Source organism: Haliaeetus albicilla, chromosome W (assembly GCF_947461875.1).
Source record: "Haliaeetus albicilla chromosome W, bHalAlb1.1, whole genome shotgun sequence".
Taxonomy (NCBI): Eukaryota; Metazoa; Chordata; class Aves; order Accipitriformes; family Accipitridae; genus Haliaeetus; species Haliaeetus albicilla.
The window spans coordinates 19,794,584-19,815,223 of NC_091515.1; the positions used below are offsets into that span (position 1 = coordinate 19,794,584).

Genomic DNA, 20,640 nt, shown 5'->3' on the forward strand with positions numbered 1-20,640 from the left:
TTATCCCAGAGGTGCTACCACCGTTGCTGATTGGGTCGGCCTTGGCCAGAGGCGGGTCCAACTTGGAGCCAGGGAAGCTTCTAGCAGCTTCTCACAGGAGCCACCCCTGTAGCCCCCTCCCCCACTACCAAAACCCCACCACACAAACCCAAAACAACACCCAAGAACGATATTTAGCTTCCTTCCTAATTACATATCCTTATAATTCCCTTATTTGCTAGGGAGGATAAATAAATCGATTCAAACATTTCAGTATTTTGAGAGGCAGTGTAATCATTCTGCATGTGAAATGGCCAGAACTGCAGTGCTATTTTTCACCACACTTCAAGCTTGGCAGAGACAGCCAAGTGTTACAGCTACTGGTATCCTCTGTCCTGACTGGAAGAAATTCAAACATAAGAACATCCCAATGCAGCCAGACCAAAAACCCATCTAGCTTAGTAATACCCTTCTGACAGTGACCAGGAATGGTGCTGACAGAAAGGACGAAACAAGAGAGCAGACATATAATGGCATTTCCTTCAACTTTCAGCCTTACAGTCTTCCTCTACCAGAGGCTGTAAAAAAAGAACCATTTTGTCAGCCCTTTTCCCAGGATTCAGAAAAGTGTAAGGAATTGTTTTTTGCTTTCCTTCATTAACTCCTCAGTAAGTGAAACAATCTGTAAGAGGAAAAAAGAAAGCCGCATTAGAGCATGGATGGCACACAGAGGGGAAATAATGAAAAGCATTCTGAGTTGTGCAAGTATGTGGACATATCTCCCCCATGTGTTCACTCTCCTCACATCATCCACTATTTTCTCAAGCTTTTTCTTTTTATATACTAGCAGATGCTTTCATTTCACAAACCATAAGTACTGTTGTACTGTGCATAAATATGTAAGTGCCATAACTATTGGAAACATTTCTCTGTAGTAAAGTATTTCAAAACCAAAAAGAATCAGTAGCTGTTCTTCACATTGTTTTGGAGTGACCAACCCCCTTTTTACAATTAAAAAATTAGTATGAGGAAAATAAAAAAAAAATATTCAGGAAAGCGTTGCCATTTTCAAATAATAGAACAAGCCATAATATATTAGATCAGTTTATAGTAACTAAAATCTGCATTATTGTCGTGGTTTAACCCCAGCCAGCAACTAAGCACCACGCAGCCGCTCACTCACTCACCCCCTCACCCAGTGGGATGGGGGAGAAAATCGGGAAAAGAAGTAAAACTCGTGAGTTGAGATAAGAACGGTTTAATAGGACAGAAAAGAAGAAACTAATAATGATAATGGTAACACTAATAAAAGGATTAGAATATACAAATGATGCACAATGCAATCGCTCACCAACCAATGCCCAGTTAGTCCCCGAGCAGCGATCCCCCCCACCCCCACTCCCCCCCAGTTTATATACTAGGCATGACATCACATGGTATGGAATACCCCCTTGGCCACTTTGGGTCAGCTGCCCTGGCTGTGTCCCCTCCCAACTTCTTGTGCCCCTCCAGCCTTCTTGCTGGCTGGGCATGAGAAGCTGAAAAATCCTTGACTTGAGACTAAACACTACTTAGCAACAACTGAAAACATCAGTGTTATCAACATTCTTCTCATACCTAGCTCAAAAAAACAGCATTATACCAGCTACTAGGAAGACAATTAACTCTAACCCAGCTGAAACCAGGACAATTATAAAAAGAAGTAGAGTCCTGTATTTCAGACTTCAATTGTCAGTGGTAGGATTATTCCTCTGAATTAAGGCTGAGTCACAATGGCATGTCTCTTTCACTAGCTTCCGGTTTGCAGCACCAAGTTCTACACTAGGTATCATAATTTACAAGGAAATACAAAACCGCAAGCTGACATGTTCAGCTTCCAGTTCCATGAGCTTTTCACATCATGCCCTCCCTTCTCAATCCTCAGTAAAAACAAAAAAAGAAAAACTAAGAAAACTTAATATCAACAGAACTCTGGTGAGGTACCAGACCCTACCTAATAACTCAGAATACTGAAAGGTAGTTATTATCTTCTATACAAAGTGCCTGGAGTTCTCTTCTCTCAAGTCCCTTACCAAAATGAGAAATTAGGGAAAGACTCTATATCATCTGACTACTTTTCACCTTACCATTTGTTTTAATTGATTCCTTATATTTAAGTCACTCATATACAGTACACAATCACATCACATTTAAATTCTTGTCATCCTCCATTATTTCACCAGACAGGTATCTAAGATCATCAGAAGTGAATGGGAGCACAGAATAGTTTTCCCTCATACACAAGACGTAACACAGGATCTATGAAATGATAGAATTTTCAATTCTTGGTGAGGCAAAGAAGGTGGTCAGCAAAACCACCACTATGGACTTCCAGAGGGCACACTTTGGCCTCTTCAAGGCACTGATTGAGAGAGTCCCTTGGGAGATGGTCCTGAAGGGCAAAGGGGTCCAGGAGGGATGGACATTCTTTAAGAAGGAAATCTTAATGGCTTAGGACCAGGCTATTCCCATGTGCCGCAAGTCAAACCACCGAGGAAAACGACTGGCCTGGCTGAACGGGGAGCTTTTGCTAGGAGTCAAGAAAAAAAGGAGAGTTTATCATCTCTGGAAGAAAGGGCGGGCAACTTGGGAGGACTACAGGGATCTTGTTAGATCATACAGAGAGGAAATTAGAAAGGCAAAAGCTCAGCTAGAACTAAATCTGGCCACTGTCATAAGGGACAACAAAAAATGTTTTTACAAATATGTTAACAGTAAAAAGAATCCCAAGGAGAATCTCTTTCCTTTAATGGATACAGAAGGGAACGTAGCAACCAGAGATGAGGAAAAGGCCGAGGTACTTAATGCCTTCTTTGCCTCAGTCTTTAATAGTGAGTCCAGTCATCCTCAGGGTACTCCACCCCTTGAGCTGGAAGGTAAGGATGAAGAGCATAACATACCCCCCAGGAGGAATTAGTTAGGGACCTGCTACACTATCTGGACACTCAGAAATCTATGGGACCCGATGGTATCCATCCAAGAGTACTGAGGGAACTGACAGAGGTCCTTGCCAAGCCACTCTCCATCATTTATCAGCAGTCCTGGTCAACAGGGGAGGTCCCAGAGGACTGGAGGCTTGCCAATGTGACTCCCATTTACAAGAAGGGTCGGAGGGAGGATCCAGGGAACTACAGGCCTGTCAGCCTGACCTCGGTACCGGGGAAGATTATGGAATGGTTTGTCTTGAGAGCACTCACATGGCAAGTCCAGGATAAGAAGGGAATCAGGCCCAGTCAGCATGGGTTTACGAAAGGCAGGTCCTGCTTGACCAACCTGATCTCCTTCTATGACCAGGTGACCCACCTAGTGGATGAGGGAAAGGCTGTGGATGTTATCTACCTTGACTTCAGCAAGGCCTTTGACACTGTCTCTCATGGTATACTCCTTGAGAAACTGGCGTCTTGTGGCCTGGATAAGTGCACTCTTCACTGGGTGAAAAACTGGCTGGATGGCCGAGCCCAGAGGGTAGTGGTGAATGGGGTGAAATCCAGTTGGTGGCAGGTCACAAGTGGTGTTCCCCTGGGCTCGGTGTTGGGCCTTGTTCTGTTTAACATCTTTATCAATGATCTGGATGAGGGGATTGAGTGCACCCTCAGCAAGTTTGCAGATGACACCAAGTTGGGAGGCAGGGTTGATCTGCTTGAGGGTAGGGAGGGTCTACAAAGAGATCTGGACAGGCTGGATCGATGGGCTGAGGCCAACTGTATGAGGTTCAATAAGGCCAAGTGCTGGGTCCTGCACTTCGGTCACAACAACCCCGTGCAGCGCTACAGGCTTGGGGAAGAGTGGCTGGAAAGCTGCCTGGCAGAAAAAGACCTGGGGGTGCTGGTTGACAGCCAGCTGAATATGAGCCAGCAGTGTGCCCAGGTGGCCAAGAAGGCCAACGGCATCCTGGCCTGTATCAGAAATAGTGTGGCCAGCAGAAGCAGGGAGGTGATTGTTCCCCTGTATTCAGCACTGGTGAGGCTGCACCTTGAGTACTGTGTTCAGTTTTGGGCCCCTCACTACAGAAAAGACATTGAGTTGCTGGAGTGTGTCCAGAGAAGGGCAACCAAGTTGGTGAGGGGCCTGGAGGACAAGTCTTATGAGGAGCGGCTGAGGGAACTGGGGCTGTTTAGTCTAGAGAAGAGGAAGCTGAGGGGAGACCTTATCGCTCTCTACAACTACCTGAAAGGGGGTTGTAGTGAGGTGGGTGTTGGTCTCTTCTGTCAGGTGGCTGGAGATAGGACAAGCGGAAATGGCTTCAAGTTGAGGCAAGGGAGATTTAGGTTAGATATTAGGAAAAAATTTTTTACTGAGAGGGTTGTCAAACATTGGAATGGGCTGCCCAGGGAAGTGGTTGAGTCACCGTCCCTGGAGGTATTAAAAAAGTGAGTGGACAGGGTGCTTCAGGACATGGTTTAGTGGGCATGGTTGATGGTTGGACTCGATGATCTTGAAGGTCTTTTCCAACCTAAATGATTCTATGATTCTATAAGGTAGCATATCGTACAGTCAGTTATTTCTGTGAGAGTCCACAGCTCATTTGACCTTTCCATAAAGCAACAGGCAAAAAATAAAATCTGTAACAGAAATTTGTTCACAGTCTGAAACACTACAAGTTTGTCTATAACCACCTACCACATAGACTCTATCAGCCCACAAGATATATATATACACATATATAAATATATAGGTCTACTAGAGTCTTGTATGGGTTATTAGTTTTCCATAGATATAGAAACCTAAAAATTTACAGCACACTGACCTCCACAATCCCTGCCACAAAATGGAGTGATGTGGCCCCATTACATTCAGCTACTTTTGATTTCCCAGCATTTAAGAATTCAGTCAAAGCAGTAGCATTTATTGTTCATCAATGACAAGCAAACTTTGACAAGTTTGGGAGTAAATTTCAGTCTGAAGTCAAATCAAAATACTTTCTCAACCCCACCACTACTCCATACAATGTACAGAGTCTCTCTACCTGCTTTGCTTTATTTTTCAGCAGGCATGAACAAGTATATTCTATTTACAGGTGGGAACAATAGCTGCTCATTAAGTCAGCACATGTAGTCATTATATTTGCTCATATATTTTCAAAAAAATCCACAGATAACAACATTGTTGTTGCAGGAAAAAAAAAGTATGCCAAACGGGATTAGGGAGGAGACTGCAAAATTAACTATTAAATATATATTTGTAAATATTGACATTATATTGACACATCTTTAAGAAAGCATAGATCAAAAAAATAAATAAATCAGTATTTCCACTGAAAGACTTCAGACAACATAGACAAGTTCACACAAGTTAAATGATACTCATGCTCTATAAAAAAAAAAAAAAAGCACAACACCAAAACACAACTCTTCAGAAAAGAAAGTTGTTACATGGAATCTCCCACCATATCTAAGTACCTTGGGATTAATGTGGACACAACTCCTGTTGCACTGGAGGCTGTAGCTGATGAATCAGTGTGTGGACTTCTAAATTATTTTCCAGCCTGGTCTTCATTCTCTCTTTCACGAACCTCTGAATATGGAGAGCACATAAATGACAAATAATCAAGACTTTTAGAAAATAATAAAATTAGAGGCCTGCTGAGGACAATAAAACAATTTTCTTCACTTTCAGACCTATATGAAATATTTGAAAAGGTAACAGCAAATAAAAGATTTCACCTTAAAATAGATTACTTTTCCACATAAATCAAATTTCCATGGCTATTGCAATGATCACTCAGAAAAACAAAATGTCACAAGGAAAATGCAAACACTTTCCAGTTGTTAGTTTGTACACACTATCAAACATAAGTTGATCATATAGTGATGCTGATATTTCAATATTTTCAACACTACGATAAAATACTATTATTACCTCGGAGAGTTCTTGAAGTTTTCACAGTGCAGGGAACTAAATTAGTACACGAGTATACATACGTGTAAATAAATGAACTCTAAATATGACTTATGGAAAATAAATACAACTCTGTATTTATTCCCACTTTACTTACTGAAAATGAATCCCTGTGGAACATTGCAACGAAATCAAAGTAAACAGAATCTTCCATTTCAAAGTTAAAATAAGAATGGTGGGATTATGACAGGGGAACAGATACAGCTACTGTTATTTCTAAAAGTGCTCAAATAAATAACTTCTATTAAACAGAGAAAAATTATTTTCTCTCTATACAAGAAACATTACTTTCTTTTTTGCTCACTCACATAGTTTAAGAGTAAAGACTGTTTGCTAACTAAACTAAAAAAAACAAAACATATTTTGCACCAGAGCTAAGCAGCATTTTCCTCTGAAGAGAAACACAAATACCTGCAAGATACAGAACCAGGAAACATATTTTGATGTCAGTTCATTTTTATCCACAGCTCAGGTAGCGGAGATGTTTCCAAAAGTTATCATAGGTATTCCAAAAAGTTAAAAGACAAGAGTGTATTTTAAGGAATCTGAAAATAAAATGCTCACATTACCTTCTCCCCCCCCAAAAAAGCTGTAAAATGTACACCTGATTACTATATTATAAATACCAAAATTTGTTTCTAAGTTAAACAGCTGAATTATATACAAAGCTTTGTCATTTTTGGTAAAACGACCAATCTTATAAACAATAAAATGCTTTGTGCTTCCTTTATGGGTATGAGTCTAGAAGCCTTTCGGGCAAGGGGGACAGGATGGACAGACACGGGACAGGACATTCAAAATGCAGTTCAAGATATCTTGACTTAAAAACATTATGTTTTTGTAATCACTTCCTGGATTTCCCTTGTATATCTGAATTTCAAAGTGACTTAAAGTCCATAAAGTCAATGAGCCTGCACAGAGGTCTGCTCACATGGTTCTGTGTTGTCCTGGTTTCAGCTAGGATCTAGTTAACTGTCTTCCAAGTAGCTGGTACAGTGCTGTGTTTTGAGTTCAGTATGTGAAGAATGTTGATAACACTGATGTTTTCAGTTGTTGCTCAGTAGTGTTTAGACTATAGTCAAGGATTTTTTTTCAGCTTCTCATGCCCAGCCAGGGCACCTGACCCAAACTGGCCAACAGTGTATTCCATACCATGTGACGTCCCATCTAGTTTAGGAACTGGGAAGTGGGGGGCAGGGATTCGCTGCTCGGGGACTGGCTGGGTGTCGGTCAGCAGGTGGTGAGCAATTGCCCTGTGCATCATTTGTACATTTCAATCCTTTTATTACTACTGTTGTCATTTTATTAGTGTTATCATTATTAGTTTCTTCTTTTCTGTTCTATTAAATCGTTCTTCTCTCAACCCAGGAGTTTTACTTCTTTTCCTGATTTTCTCCCCCATACCACTGGATGGGGAGGGAGTGAGTGAGCAGCTGCGTGGTGCTTAGTTGCTGGCTGGGGTTAAACCACGACAGTCCATTTTGGCGCCCAATGTGGGCCATGAAGGGTTGAGATAACGACAAACCTGACCAGAGCTTGTTAAAACAAATTTGTTCTAAGCATTCATTATGTTGATTTATGTATTCTTAGAGTTGACGCTCTGGTTTTTAAGGCTCTAGTAGACACCGGCGCACAGTGTACTCTAATGCCATCAAGTTATAAGGGGGCAGAACCCATTTGTATTTCTGGTGTGACAGGGGGATCCCAAGAGTTAACTGTATCGGCGGCTGAAGTAAGCCTAACTGGGAATGAAGGGCAGAAACACCCCATTGTGACTGGTCCAGAGGCTCCATGTATCCTTGGCATAGACTATCTCAGGAGGGGGTATTTTAAGGACCCGAAGGGGTATCGATGGGCTTTCGGTATAGCTGCCTTGGAGACGGAGGGCACTGAACAGCTGTCTACCCTGCCTGGTCTCTCTCAAGACCCTTCAATTGTGGGGTTGCTCAAGGTTGAAGAACAACAAGTGCCAATTGCTACCACGATGGTGCACCGGCGGCAATATCGCACCAACCGAGACTCTCTGATTCCCATCCACAAGTTGATTCGCCAACTGGAGAGCCAAGGAGTGATCAGCAAAACTCACTCACCCTTTAATAGTCCCATATGGCCAGCGCGGAAGTCTAATGGGGAGTGGAGACTAACAGCTGACTATTGCGGCCTGAATGAAGTTACGCCACCGCTGAGTGCTGCCGTTCCAGATATGCTAGAACTTCAATACGAGCTAGAGTCAAAGGCAGCCAAGTGGTATGCCACAATTGACATTGCTAATGCGTTTTTCTCAATCCCTCTGGCAGCAGAGTGTCGTCCACAATTTGCCTTTACTTGGAGGGGTGTCCAGTACACTTGGAATCGATTGCCCCAGGGGTGGAAGCACAGCCCCACCATTTGCCATGGACTAATCCAGACTGCACTGGAAAAAGGTGAAGCTCTGGAACACCTGCAATACATTGATGACATCATCGTATGGGGCAACACAGCAGAAGAAGTCTTTGAGAAAGGGAAGAAAATAATCCAAATCCTTCTGAAAGCCGGTTTTGCCATAAAAGAAAGTAAGGTCAAGGGACCTGCACAGGAGATCCAGTTTTTGGCAATAAAATGGCAAGATGGATGTCATCAGATCCCAATGGATGTGATTAATAAAATAGCAGCTATGTCTCCCCCGATTAATAAAAAGGACACACAGGCCTTTTTAGGTGTCATGGGGTTTTGGAGAATGCATATTCCAAATTACAGTTTGATTGTAAGCCCTCTCTATCAAGTGACCCGGAAGAAGAATGATTTTAAATGGGGCCCTGAACAACAACAAGCCTTTGAACAAATTAAACGGGAGATTGTTCATGCAGTAGCCCTTGGACCAGTCCGGACAGGACAAGATGTTAAAAATGTGCTCTATACTGCAGCTGGGGAGAATGGCCCTACCTGGAGCCTCTGGCAGAAAGCACCTGGGGAGACCCGAGGCCAACCCCTGGGGTTTTGGAGTCGAGGATATCGAGGATCCGAGGCTCGCTATACTCCAACTGAAAAAGAGATATTGGCAGCGTATGAAGGAGTTCGAGCTGCCTCAGAAGTGGTTGGTTGCTTCGAAACAACCAACAGGTGGATCAGGCTGCCAAGATTGAAGTGGCTCAGGTGGACCTGGACTGGCAACATAAGGGTGAGCTATTTATGGGTCTGTGGGCCCATGATACCTCAGGCCATCAGGGAAGAGATGCAACATATAGATGGGCTCGAGATCGAGGGGTGGACCTGACCATGGACACTATCGCGCAGGTTATCCATGAATGTGAAACATGTGCTGCAATTAAGCAAGCCAAGCGGTTAAAGCCCCTGTGGTATGGAGGGCGATGGCTGAAATATAAATTTGGGGAAGCCTGGCAGATTGACTATATCACACTCCCACAAACTCGCCAAGGCAAGCGCTATGTGCTTACAATGGTGGAAGCAACCACCGGATGGCTGGAAACATATTCTGTACCCCATGCCACTGCCCGGAACACTATCCTGGGCCTTGAGAAGCAGGTCTTGTGGCGACATGGCACCCCAGAAAGAATTGAGTCAGACAACGGGACTCATTTCCGAAACAACCTCATAGACACCTGGGCCAAAGAGCATGGCACTGAATGGGTGTATCACATCCCCTATCATGCACCAGCCTCTGGGAAAATTGAGCGATACAATGGACTGTTAAAAGCTACATTGAGAGCAATGGGGGGCAGAACTTTCAAACATTGGGATACACATTTAGCAAAAGCCACCTGGTTAGTCAACACCAGAGGATCTGCCAATCGGAGTGGCCCTGCCCAATCAGAATTTTTACATACTGTAGAAGGGGATAAAGTCCCTGTAGTGCACATGAAAAATATGTTAGGGAAAACAGTCTGGGTTACTCCTGCCTCAGGCAAAGGTAAACCCATTCGTGGGATTGCTTTTGCTCAAGGGCCTGGGTGCACTTGGTGGGTGATGCGAAAAGATGGGGAAGTCCGATGTGTGCCTCAAGGGGATTTGATTTTAGGTGAGAATAGGCAGAATTGAACTGTATGATATTAGTTGCTATATAACCCTGCCACTGTATGTTATCATTACTATAATTGTTATATGCTATATCCATAGTATTGCAGTAAGAATCACTTGGATCAAGCAAGAAAGAACTGTGATAAAACTGAGCAAAGCGCAGTAGTGATGGAACCAGAACTGACTCCAGCATGCAACAATCCAACGGTGCACACCATCCTCCTGCTGCGTCCAATGTCATCTGCTCGTCACACCGCACTGAAGCCCAATTCTGCTCTACCGACTGAGAGGACTTTGCACCATCCCTCCTGCCCAGACAGACTGGTATGAGAGATGGAGCCCAGAGTCGGAAACTAAATGAACTCAAGAAATGTGTTATGAACATAACCCATGAACTAAAGAACTGATATCTCTGTGTGTGTATACTTATATATATATATATATATCATTGTTCATATGTCTCAAAGGGATGGAAAGGTGGTGACGATTGATCAGAATGTAACTAAAGGTATGGGAACTGAGCATGACGTCAATGGTATAGAATAAGGGGTGGATACTGTCCTGGTTTCAGCTAGGATATAGTTAACTGTCTTCCTAGTAGCTGGTACAGTGCTATGTTTTGAGTTCAGTATGTGAAGAATGTTGATAACACTGATGTTTTCAGTTGTTGCTCAGTAGTGTTTAGACTAGAGTCAAGGATTTTTCTTCAGCTTCTCATGCCCAGCCAGGGCACCTGACCCAAACTGGCCAACAGTGTATTCCATACCATGTGACGTCCCATCTAGTTTAGGAACTGGGAAGTGGGGGGCAGGGATTCGCTGCTCGGGGACTGGCTGGGTGTCGGTCGGCGGGTGGTGAGCAATTGCCCTGCGCATCATTTGTACATTTCAATCCTTTTATTACTACTGTTGTCATTTTATTAGTGTTATCATTATTAGTTTCTTCTTTTCTGTTCTATTAAATCGTTCTTATCTCAACCCAGGAGTTTTACTTCTTTTCCTGATTTTCTCCCCCATCCCACTGAATGGGGGGGGAGTGAGTGAGCGGCTGCGTGGTGCTTAGTCGCTGGCTGGGGTTAAACCACGACAATGGTGTAAGCAGATGATCTCCCAAAGGGAACAATAGCTCAGCCTGAACCAGTATCAAACATGAAAAGGTTTCCAACATTAAAGTAATCTTCTTGTTTTTAGATTCAGCCAATACAAAAATGAGTCCAAATCAAGTTTTGGAATCCCTTGTATATTTGAATTTCACAGTGACTTAAAGTCCATAAAGTCAATGAGCCTGCACAGAGGTCTGCTCACATGGTTCTGTGTTGTCCTGGTTTCAGCTGGGATAGAGTTGTCTTCCTAGTAGCTGGTACAGTGCTATGTTTTTGAGTTAGGTATGAGAAGAATGTTGCTAACACTGATGTTTTCTGTTGTTGCTAAATAATGTTTAGTCTAAAGTCAAGGATTTTTCAGCTTCTCATGCCCAGCCAGCGAGAAAGCTGGAGGGGCACAAGAAGTTGGCACAGGACACAGCCAGGGCACCTGACCCAAAGTGGCCAACGGGGTATTCCATACCATGTGATGTCCCATCTAGTTTAGGAACTGGGAAGTGGGGGCGAGGGAATCGCCGCTCGGGGACTAGCTGGGTGTCGGTCGGCGGGTGGTGAGCAATTGCCCTGTGCATCATTTGTACATTCCAATCCTTTTATTATTACTATTGTCATTTTATTAGTGTTATCATCATCATTATTAGTTTCTTCTTTTCTCTTCTATTAAACTGTTCTTATCTCAACCCACAAGTTTTACTTCTTTTTCCCAATTTTCTCCCCCATCCCCCTGGGTGAGGGGGTAAGTGAGTGAGCAGCTGCATGGTGCTTAATTGCTGGCTGGGGTTAAACCACGACATATGTAGAATCAAAACAAAAACAGCCAACATTGCAACGATCTCATTCTTTCATACAAATTTTCTTTCTTCATGATAAGGGGCTTCAAGTCTACTATCTTCATAAACTGCAACATTTTAGAGAACAAATTAAGCCTAATCTAGTAGGACAGAAACTGCTCAACCATGATGACATCACATTAAAAAAAAAAGGAAAAAAAATACCCAAAACACTCACCCAAACACCAAACCCCACACATTCTGCGCATGCTGTCCAAGCAGAGGGAGAAAGCATGGACCATTTGGGTTGGCAAAGGGAGTTCTAGAACATACATGAGTGTCTCCTAAGGACCATCTTTGGAACAGTGTTTGCTTTGATACAGGCAGCAAAACGTACAATTTTCTCCATCTCCCACTCTCAAACCACCACCTTGAAAACTTACCCGCTCCCAGCACAGCAAAAGACAAAGAAACTTGTGGGCTGCTATATAACCTGCTGTTTGGTATAAGACGCACATTTCTTCTTTTTCTTTGTAGATTAAAGCTATCTGTACCAACTTCCTTTCCAAAATAAATACACAGCTATGTAAAAAAAGGAAAGAGAGAGTCTTGTGTTCAAATTCACTTTTTTCCTGTGTCTGTAAGCTATGCCTCACAACAGGAACCTCGCACATACACGTTGCTCTTACATACTATGAGAACACATATAAATTAATAACTTGCCTATTTACCAAGCCCCAAACTGTTTAGGATTATCTTCCTTGAACAGAAACGCATTTGTTTGTTTGTTTTCTAGTTAGCCAGCCTGAGACACTTTAAACATCATCCTAAGACAGAAAAACAAAACACGTTTTAAAATACATTAGCTGACAACACTCGCATTTCTTACCGAAGATCTTCCGACTCCTCTCCACAGCAGTTCTCATTTGCTCAAACATGGCCTCGAGGTCGAAAGTCCGAGCTTTCTTCCCTGAAAACGAAGAAAAAAGAGACTCAAACTGATAGCATATTTCCATACATTCTGTATGGTATTGATTCAAAGAAATTAACTCAATAGTTTGATTAACTATTAAGTAGGTATTCTTTATTGGCAGCACTGGATGCACGGGGGATTGCTCCACCTATCGTGCACACTATCGGGCCTAATTGTGCAGGTTAAGTACATGTTCTACATACATATTCACTAGATTTCCGAGAAATGTTGTACATATTCATTAGTTTTCTGGGAAACTATTAGCATATGCAAATGTCCTTTACGCAGGCGCATTGAAGGTCTCTGGTGGTCTTCAGGAGTCCTCTGGTGGTCTTCCATAGTCTTCCTCACTTGTCTGCTATTTGACCCTCCTCAGGTGATTCTGCACAGTATGGTCTTTTACTTGTTTTGATACATCAGTGTTTGTTAGTGCTCTTATTATCTAAGTTTTCATTAGTGGTGTAGAACCATATGGTTAGTTTAAGCTAAATTATCTACAAGGACGAGAACAAAGGCAGGAGTTCTTATCTTTTCTGGCCCTATCTATTCAAGCAAGGCCTCTACTTGTGTCTTCTCAATAAGATTGTAAATTCATCAAACATTTAATTAAGTTTTGTGATTGTTCATGGTTCCTTCTTGCTCATCACTCCCAAGTACCAGTCTCTGACAGGCTTAATCCTTGACAAACACCAGTCCTTGGTATGTAAAGTTACAGAGAGACAATCATTAAGCAATTAGCAGTTCATTCTCTATATCAGTATGTCTGTGGCAATATATTGCACCATCCTGCCAGCAGGAAACAAAACTTCTCCAGGAAGGGAGAAGGGGAAGGAAACCCTGGAGGCTGCAGGTTGAAACTTGAACTGGCCAATTGAGATGCACCAGGTACACCGAGGTGACCCTCCTAGCCAATAGAATTAAATGACCACCGGTCAGATTCGATAGGGGTATAAAATGGGGTCCTGCCGGAGGACACGTTGGCAGTCCTCCTTGGAGCAGTGGGTCTGCAGTCGGGGACTCCCCCTCGGGCCGGGGCACTGCCCAAGGTAACTCCTCGAGGGAGAGAGCCCTCAGCTTTTAGGTGAGTGATATGCGCGTTTTGAGCCATCGCTTTAAATCTTGGGGATTCTTAAGTCGGCCGTGTAGTATTAATTCTCTTTACATCATTGAGCCTGTGGTTTTATAAAATGTTACCGGACTTCTAACTAACTTTTGCTGAAGAATAAATCTGAGTTTTAACACCTGTTGGATTTGGTTAGTCGTGCATCCTTTACATTTTAAATTGGCGTAGTCGGCAGGATGGTGTTAATGGAGGAATTATTACGGAGGCACGGCTGTAGCCCTTCTCCCCCAGGTCTGGACTGGGCGAAGGAGAAGTAGTCCGACCCGGCAGCGGTCATGGAGAGAGTAGAACTGTGCCGCGGAAGTACTCGAGACGGCAAAGGCAGTGTGTGTGCCCTCCTGGGCGCCTGCTTGATTCAAGCACAGAACCAAAAGAGTGATTCTGCTAAAAGGCAAGGGGAAATAGATTGTCTGAAGGTGGAATTGGAGGAAAGGGATGTGCAACCCCTTATTGAAACAGAAGGGCACGCGGGTCCACGCGGTGGGAGCCCCCGGAGCGCTGTTTGCACGGCCCCTTGGTCGGGACTGGAACTCGGCGAGTTGCAAGCTAAGTTTTTGCGCAAGCCGGGCGAAACCAAAACTGAGTATTTGTGGAGAGTTTCTCTAACGGGGGAGGATCGGATACTGTTGAGTGATGATGAAGCAAGAGGTTATTGGGGACCGGGAGTGTTTCTGAGTGCTGGACCGGCAGGTGATCAGTCGATAATGTCCCGAGTAGCTCACTGAGCTGGGGGTGTGGACCCCAAGGAGAGAGGAGAACCTGTTACTATCCGGGTAAAGGGATTGTCAGAGGTAACGGAGGGCAGCAGAAAGGTCCGCCCACCGCCGGTTGTAAACCCCGCCCCGAGCGGTCTCGAACTCGGGGGACATCGGGTCGGAACTACGATCCCGGAAGGAACGCTCTCTGGCGGAAGGCACCGGTACTGGGGGCACCCCTAGCCGTGCTGCACGGGCAGTCCGCTGGCGGCATCCGGGAGTGGGACTGCTGGAGGGGAAAGCTAGAGACCCAAGGGAAGCGCCAGCAACCCCGCCCCCTCGGGAAGAGAAACGGGACCCTTTCGCGGCACTGCGAGAGGAACTGAAAGGGCTAAAAACTAGGAGCTGCGGTTTGGGGTTCAGGCCGCCCAGTCCTCATGATGAATACCTGCCAATGGTCTGCTGATAAGGAGCCTTATATACACATTCCTGTGGGCCCAAAATGGATAAGTTTGGAATTGTTAATCGATACAGGAGCCCAAATTAGTGTTTTAAATGATCTACAAGCTAGTGAGCTGGGAATTAGGCCATCAAGAAATGCTATAAACATTAGAGGAGTAACAGGGGTGACAGAAAAATGCCCCATAGCTCAAACCCAACTCTGGCTACCTGGGGAAAAGAGAATGACAGCTGTGGAGGTGGCTTTAAGCCCCTATGAGGGAAATATACTGGGATTTGATGTGCTGGCAGGCAGACAATGAGACCTACCCAATGGTAGGGTGTGGAGCTTTGGGGGCAGGGAGGCAGAGGCTATTCATGTGAGAACATTGCAGGTTGCTCCTGCACTACCACAATCTAAGGTAACCCGTGTCCCTCAATACCCACTTCCAGCTGTGGCCAAATGGGGCATTTCAGAAGTAATTAATGATCTGGAGAAAAGAGAGATCATCAGTTGCACACATTCCCCTTATAATTCTCCTGTTTGGCCAGTCTGTAAATCAGATGGAAGGTGGTGACTAACAATTGATTATAAAAGATTGAACAGTAATACCCCACCATTAACTTCTGCGGTCCCAAGTATTATGTCAGTGATTGCCCACCCTCTCTATGACTTGCTCCAAAAAAACAGAAAATGGGATTGGACTTTGCAACATACAGAAGACCTTAACGCTCTGAAAGATGAGCTTAAGGCTTATCAGAGACTAGGTCCATTGCACCCACGAGATCCTTTAAGGGTGGAATGGGTTTTTGCCACACATGATTCATACTGTGGTGTGTTTCAAAAGGGGCCACAGGGACCAGCCAGGCCTTTATTATTCTCTTCCACTGCATTTAAAGAGACTGAACAATGATATTCAGATTGGGAAAAGGGGGTCCTCTTGCTCACTAGAGCAGTTAAGGAGGCTGAAAAGCTGTGTACTTAACAGGATGTTATAGTACAGGGTCCTTTCCCTCTCTTAAATTCAATCCTCAATGGGTCACCTCCTCCAGAGGGTGTAGCCCAAACGGCCACAGTTAGGAAATGGTATGCATACCTAGAAGGGATAAGCCAATTGCTCCCACTAAAGGAGGTTGCTCCCACTAAAGGAGGGTCCGACTAAGGTTTTCAAACTACAGCAACCTGTAAACCCTGACCCAGCTTTGCTGGGTCGACCCTATAAACCTTCTCCGATTGAGGAGGCACCTGAATTTGTGGCAGGCTCAGATGTGCAGGGAGTGTGGTTCACGGATGCATCTGCCCATCGAGTGAGATCAAAATGGCAATATAAAGCAGTGACATTGGAGATTGGTACTGGGAAGACAGTCGAGGAAGAGGGTGAAAGTAGTGCACAAGTAGGAGAACTACAGGCTTTATTACTGGCCACAGAGAATGGTGCTACCATTGTCTATACTGACTCTTATGCAACCTTTAAGGGTGCTACAGAGTGGATATGTCAGTGGGAATCTAGTAAATGGGAAGTAGGTCATGTGAAAGTGTGGAGGACAGAGGACTGGCAACATCTCCTAGCAATGGGGAGATCCTGACCTTTAAAGGTGGGATGGGTGAAGGGACGTGCTTGGGATGGAACCCCAGCTGTGAAATGGAATCAGCAGGTGGACCACCTGGCCCAAATCAGGATGGTCACCAGTGAGAAGGAAGATTGGGACAGACTAGCAGAATGGTTGCATATCAAATGAGGCCACTCAGGGAAAGCAGATCTCTATTATGAATGCCGATTTTGGGGTTGGCCAGTGTCTATGAAAACCTGTGAAGCAATTCTTACAGCTTGCCTGCAATGCTGAATAAGGCTTAAAGCTAATCACCCAAACCAAGCTCCGGCCCAGCATATCAGACAAGGCAAGGCTCTTTGGAGCACGTGGCAGGTTGATTACATTGGTCTTCTGAGACCATCTCATGGGAGTGGAAAGACTCACCACATCAGTGCCCAGTGGATAATCCCGGACTTCTAACCCTGTGACCCGGTTTTAAGACCGAGGCCTAGTTTGTGCTTTCTTACAGGACCACGAAGGAACGAGTCATTCCAGTCCTTTTGCTGACAGTGATGACGGTGACAGGCGTGGATGGTGAAGATCTGGATGATAATGTCGTGGCAAAATGATGGACATTAATATCGCGAGTCCTTGAGCTTGCATGAGAGCAATGTAACAATTATAGTTGGAGGTTCAGATTGGATGGGGGAGGAGGTTATACTCATGTTGTTTATAGTTGGTCACCAGGTGCAGTAAATGCTAGTTCAGTATGAAACACCAGATGTGACTATATCCTCCAACTAACCCATGGGATCACGGGGTGGAGTTGGAATGGTACTACGCTGTGCCCTGAAATTCCATGGGGGCAACTGTGTATGGTACTCGAGGAACATTGATAGAACACCCTAGAACTGAGTTTACAGCTATCAACCTTAGCCAATGCTACATCTAACAATTTGGGGACTCAAACAATCGGTTATAACATATCGGTAAAATGACTATCAAAAATTGGGCTGTATTGGATTAGATGCCAAAGAAAGAGAAGGGTATATGTAAACTTTTGAACATGTCAATGGACAACTGCTGTGTTCACTCCAAATGTGTCAATGTGGCTTCAAGACTAAATCAACGAGAGAATACGGCAAGAGACTCGGAGACAATTGCTTCTGCACCAGGGACCAACTGGTTGGGAAAAGTTTTGATATGTTTGGATTTTTTTCTTTCATGGGGTGGGCAACCAGCCTTCTCTAATCTTTAATAATGCTTGTAGTTATGATTACTGTAATCTATATTGCAATAAGTTCTATCAAACGCTTGGTAGTGAAGCCTGTACTAATGGTTAAGTATACTCCTTTAAACTGTCCATACACTGAATATTCCTGCATTTGATATTCCACTTTAGTTCTAGACCAGAAGGGGACAATGACCCACAATGAGTGTCAAACTCACCAAACTGCACCCCCTTTTAACTTTGGAGGCAAGAGGTGACTGTACCACCACTCCAAAGAAACCAATCGAATCATGATTCTGGTCACGGAGTGGATTGTGGCAGTACATTCCCCACCCCACCCCCCATCCTGCCAGCAGGAAACAAAACTTCTCCAGGAAGGGAGAAGGGGAAGGAAACCCTGGAGGCTGCAGGTTGAAACTTGAACTGGCCAATTGAGATGCACCAGGTACACCGAGGTGACCCTCCTAGCCAATAGAATTAAATGACCACCAGTCAGATTCAATAGGGGTATAAACGGGGTCCTGCCGGAGGACACGTTGGCAGTCCTCCTTGGAGCAGTGGGTCTGCAGTTGGGGACTCCCCCTCGGGCCGGGGCACTGCCCAAGGTAACTCCTCGAGGGAGAGAGCCCTCAGCTTTTAGGTGAGTGATATGCGCGTTTTGAGCCATCGCTTTAAATCTTGGGGATTCTTAAGTCGGCCGTGTAGTATTAATTCTCTTTACATCATTGAGCCTGTGGTTTTATAAAATGTTACCGGACTTCTAACTAACTTTTGCTGAAGAATAAATCTGAGTTTTAACACCTGTTGGATTTGGTTAGTTGTGCATCCATAACAGTCTAAATATTTTGATGGTTTTAATATTTTGTCCCAGCTGTGGAAACTGGTTTGCTGCTAGGTGACTGTAAAAGTGAGATTTGGTAAATAATTATTAGAAATCTTATACTAACATTATGATTGAAACAATAGACAAAAGTATAGCCAAGCAATTAACTAGTAGAGGTAGTTCCTCATAAGTTTTGCAGTTCTTTGCTCTTATGACTAGACGCTAGATGAGAACAATGCTGAAACTGACCACATGTGATTGAAACTGCGTTAAGCTTCAAGATCAAAGAACAAGGACAAGAATAAAGACTTCAAGGACAGCCAACAAGAACTTCAAATGGGTCGGTGGTTGCAAAAGCAGCCCTTCGACTCAAATGGATCCTTCATTGCACATGATTGGATGTAGGCAGTACTATGATAATCAGTTGCAATTATTTTTATGTATTTGTATACTAATCTGATTAATATGCAATTAGTTATTCTATATAACCTGTTTGTGCTAAAGCTGTGGTATGCATGTTAGGTGGAACTATCCCCTGTGCATCCAGCGCTGCAATAAAGAATGCCTGCTTTCTAAAACTCCAAAACGAGTATAAGAGTTTCTTTGCCCAGCTTTTTGGTATCAGAATTCACCCTGGCCACAGGCACTCCAGCAGCTCCAGGTGAGGGGGGGGGAGCGACAGGCATGATGGCTTTGTTTCCACCTCCAACTGCCAGCCTCCCCTGGGCCCCCCCACCAAGGGCCGCCAGCCCCAAGTGACTGTGCCCCTCAGAGCCAAATGCCCAGTGCCCCCCAGCCCGCATCGCAATGCACCGAAGCCTGAAAAGCCCATGGTAGCTGCCAGCTCCAGATCAGGTCCCACCAGCATCTCAGTGCCTGCAAAGAGAGAAAGACAACCACAGAACTAGGCTAGGCTCGAACCACCCCACTGCCCATGCCCTCTGCCACTGGCTCCATACTGTGGCTGCCCCAGAACCACAACAGGAAGTGGCTGGATATGGCAAGAGGCGCCCAGGAACACCTATCCGCCACCAGTGCGCCCCCCCCCCACCGGACCCCGGGGCCTGCAGGGTTTTTCATCTCCTGGCTTTGCGCATCAGTTGCCAGAAGCTGGCTGCAGCCTTGTGCTGTTCTCCTGTCACTGCTCGGAAGGCCTTGACAAAGTCTGGAGAAGATACAGGGAGAATTTACTGCTTTGTCATGTAAACCCTGCAGGATTTGGGGCTTAACTTCAGGTTCTCCACTTGGAAAGTAGGGGGCATTTCCAGGTGTGCCTCTCATGAAGCTTTCTAGAATGGGCACTGGACTGATCCAGGAGCAGTCAGGGCAGTAAATGTGATTTACAAACCAGACCCATTCCCTGAAATCCAGGTTTCACCCAGCCCTGAGACTTCCTACAAAGGTTTGGGAATGCCTACACTGTCCAGAGCAGATAAAACATTTAGCAGAGGCCCAAGCCTGATAAGTTAACAGCATGTGCTACAGTCACGTTGATGTGTCAGCCCAAATTTTGGAAAAGCAACAGCCACGCCACATCAGTGCAGTGCAAAGGCTTCCACACCTTGGCTCCAAGTGGAGGCTCTGTGCATGCCTTTGAAGGGGAATTCTCACTATTTTTTGTTTACATCACTACAAACAAAATCTGTGTATGTTTTAATAACTCTGATGCATATGGTCTTGACACAATATCACATCAGGCTTGCAGTATATATTTGACGCAGCTGTCACAGGAACACACCCCCCCCAAGAGCTACAGTGACTACTTAGCAGAGAAATAGGCAAGGAACCACCCAGGGTCACACAACGCTGACAGGAACCGCTTCCTGCTGCTCTCTTCGAGCCTGTCATGTGCCTTTGCAGGCCTGTGACAATAGACTGCGCTTGGCCCTCGGGTGGCCCACAGTGATAGCGCTGCGACCCGTCAGGCCACAGGGCCCGTCGGTGAGGCAGCGCGGCCCCGACGCGGTCGTCAGCCTGCCCAGCTTCAGCAGCCTCCCTCTAGCCATGCTTAATCCCCAGCCT

General features: G+C 44.8%; 2 long non-coding RNA genes across 3 annotated transcripts in view; one reads left to right on the forward strand and one right to left on the reverse strand.

Moving 5' to 3' along the window:
- The window catches only part of LOC138683450 (uncharacterized), a 630,921-nt gene that overhangs the window by 100,460 nt on the left and 509,821 nt on the right, over window positions 1-20,640 (forward strand). The window lies entirely within an intron of this gene.
- Window positions 256-19,564, reverse strand: LOC138683442 (uncharacterized). Of its 2 annotated transcripts, XR_011322968.1 has the most exons (3): window positions 19,432-19,564; window positions 12,246-12,772; window positions 256-661 (listed from the first exon to the last, which is right to left on the reverse strand). It is a non-coding gene; the product is annotated as an uncharacterized lncRNA (long non-coding RNA). The 2 variants fall into 2 exon arrangements; XR_011322967.1 differs by lacking the exon at window positions 256-661 and having other exon boundaries at window positions 11,747-12,772.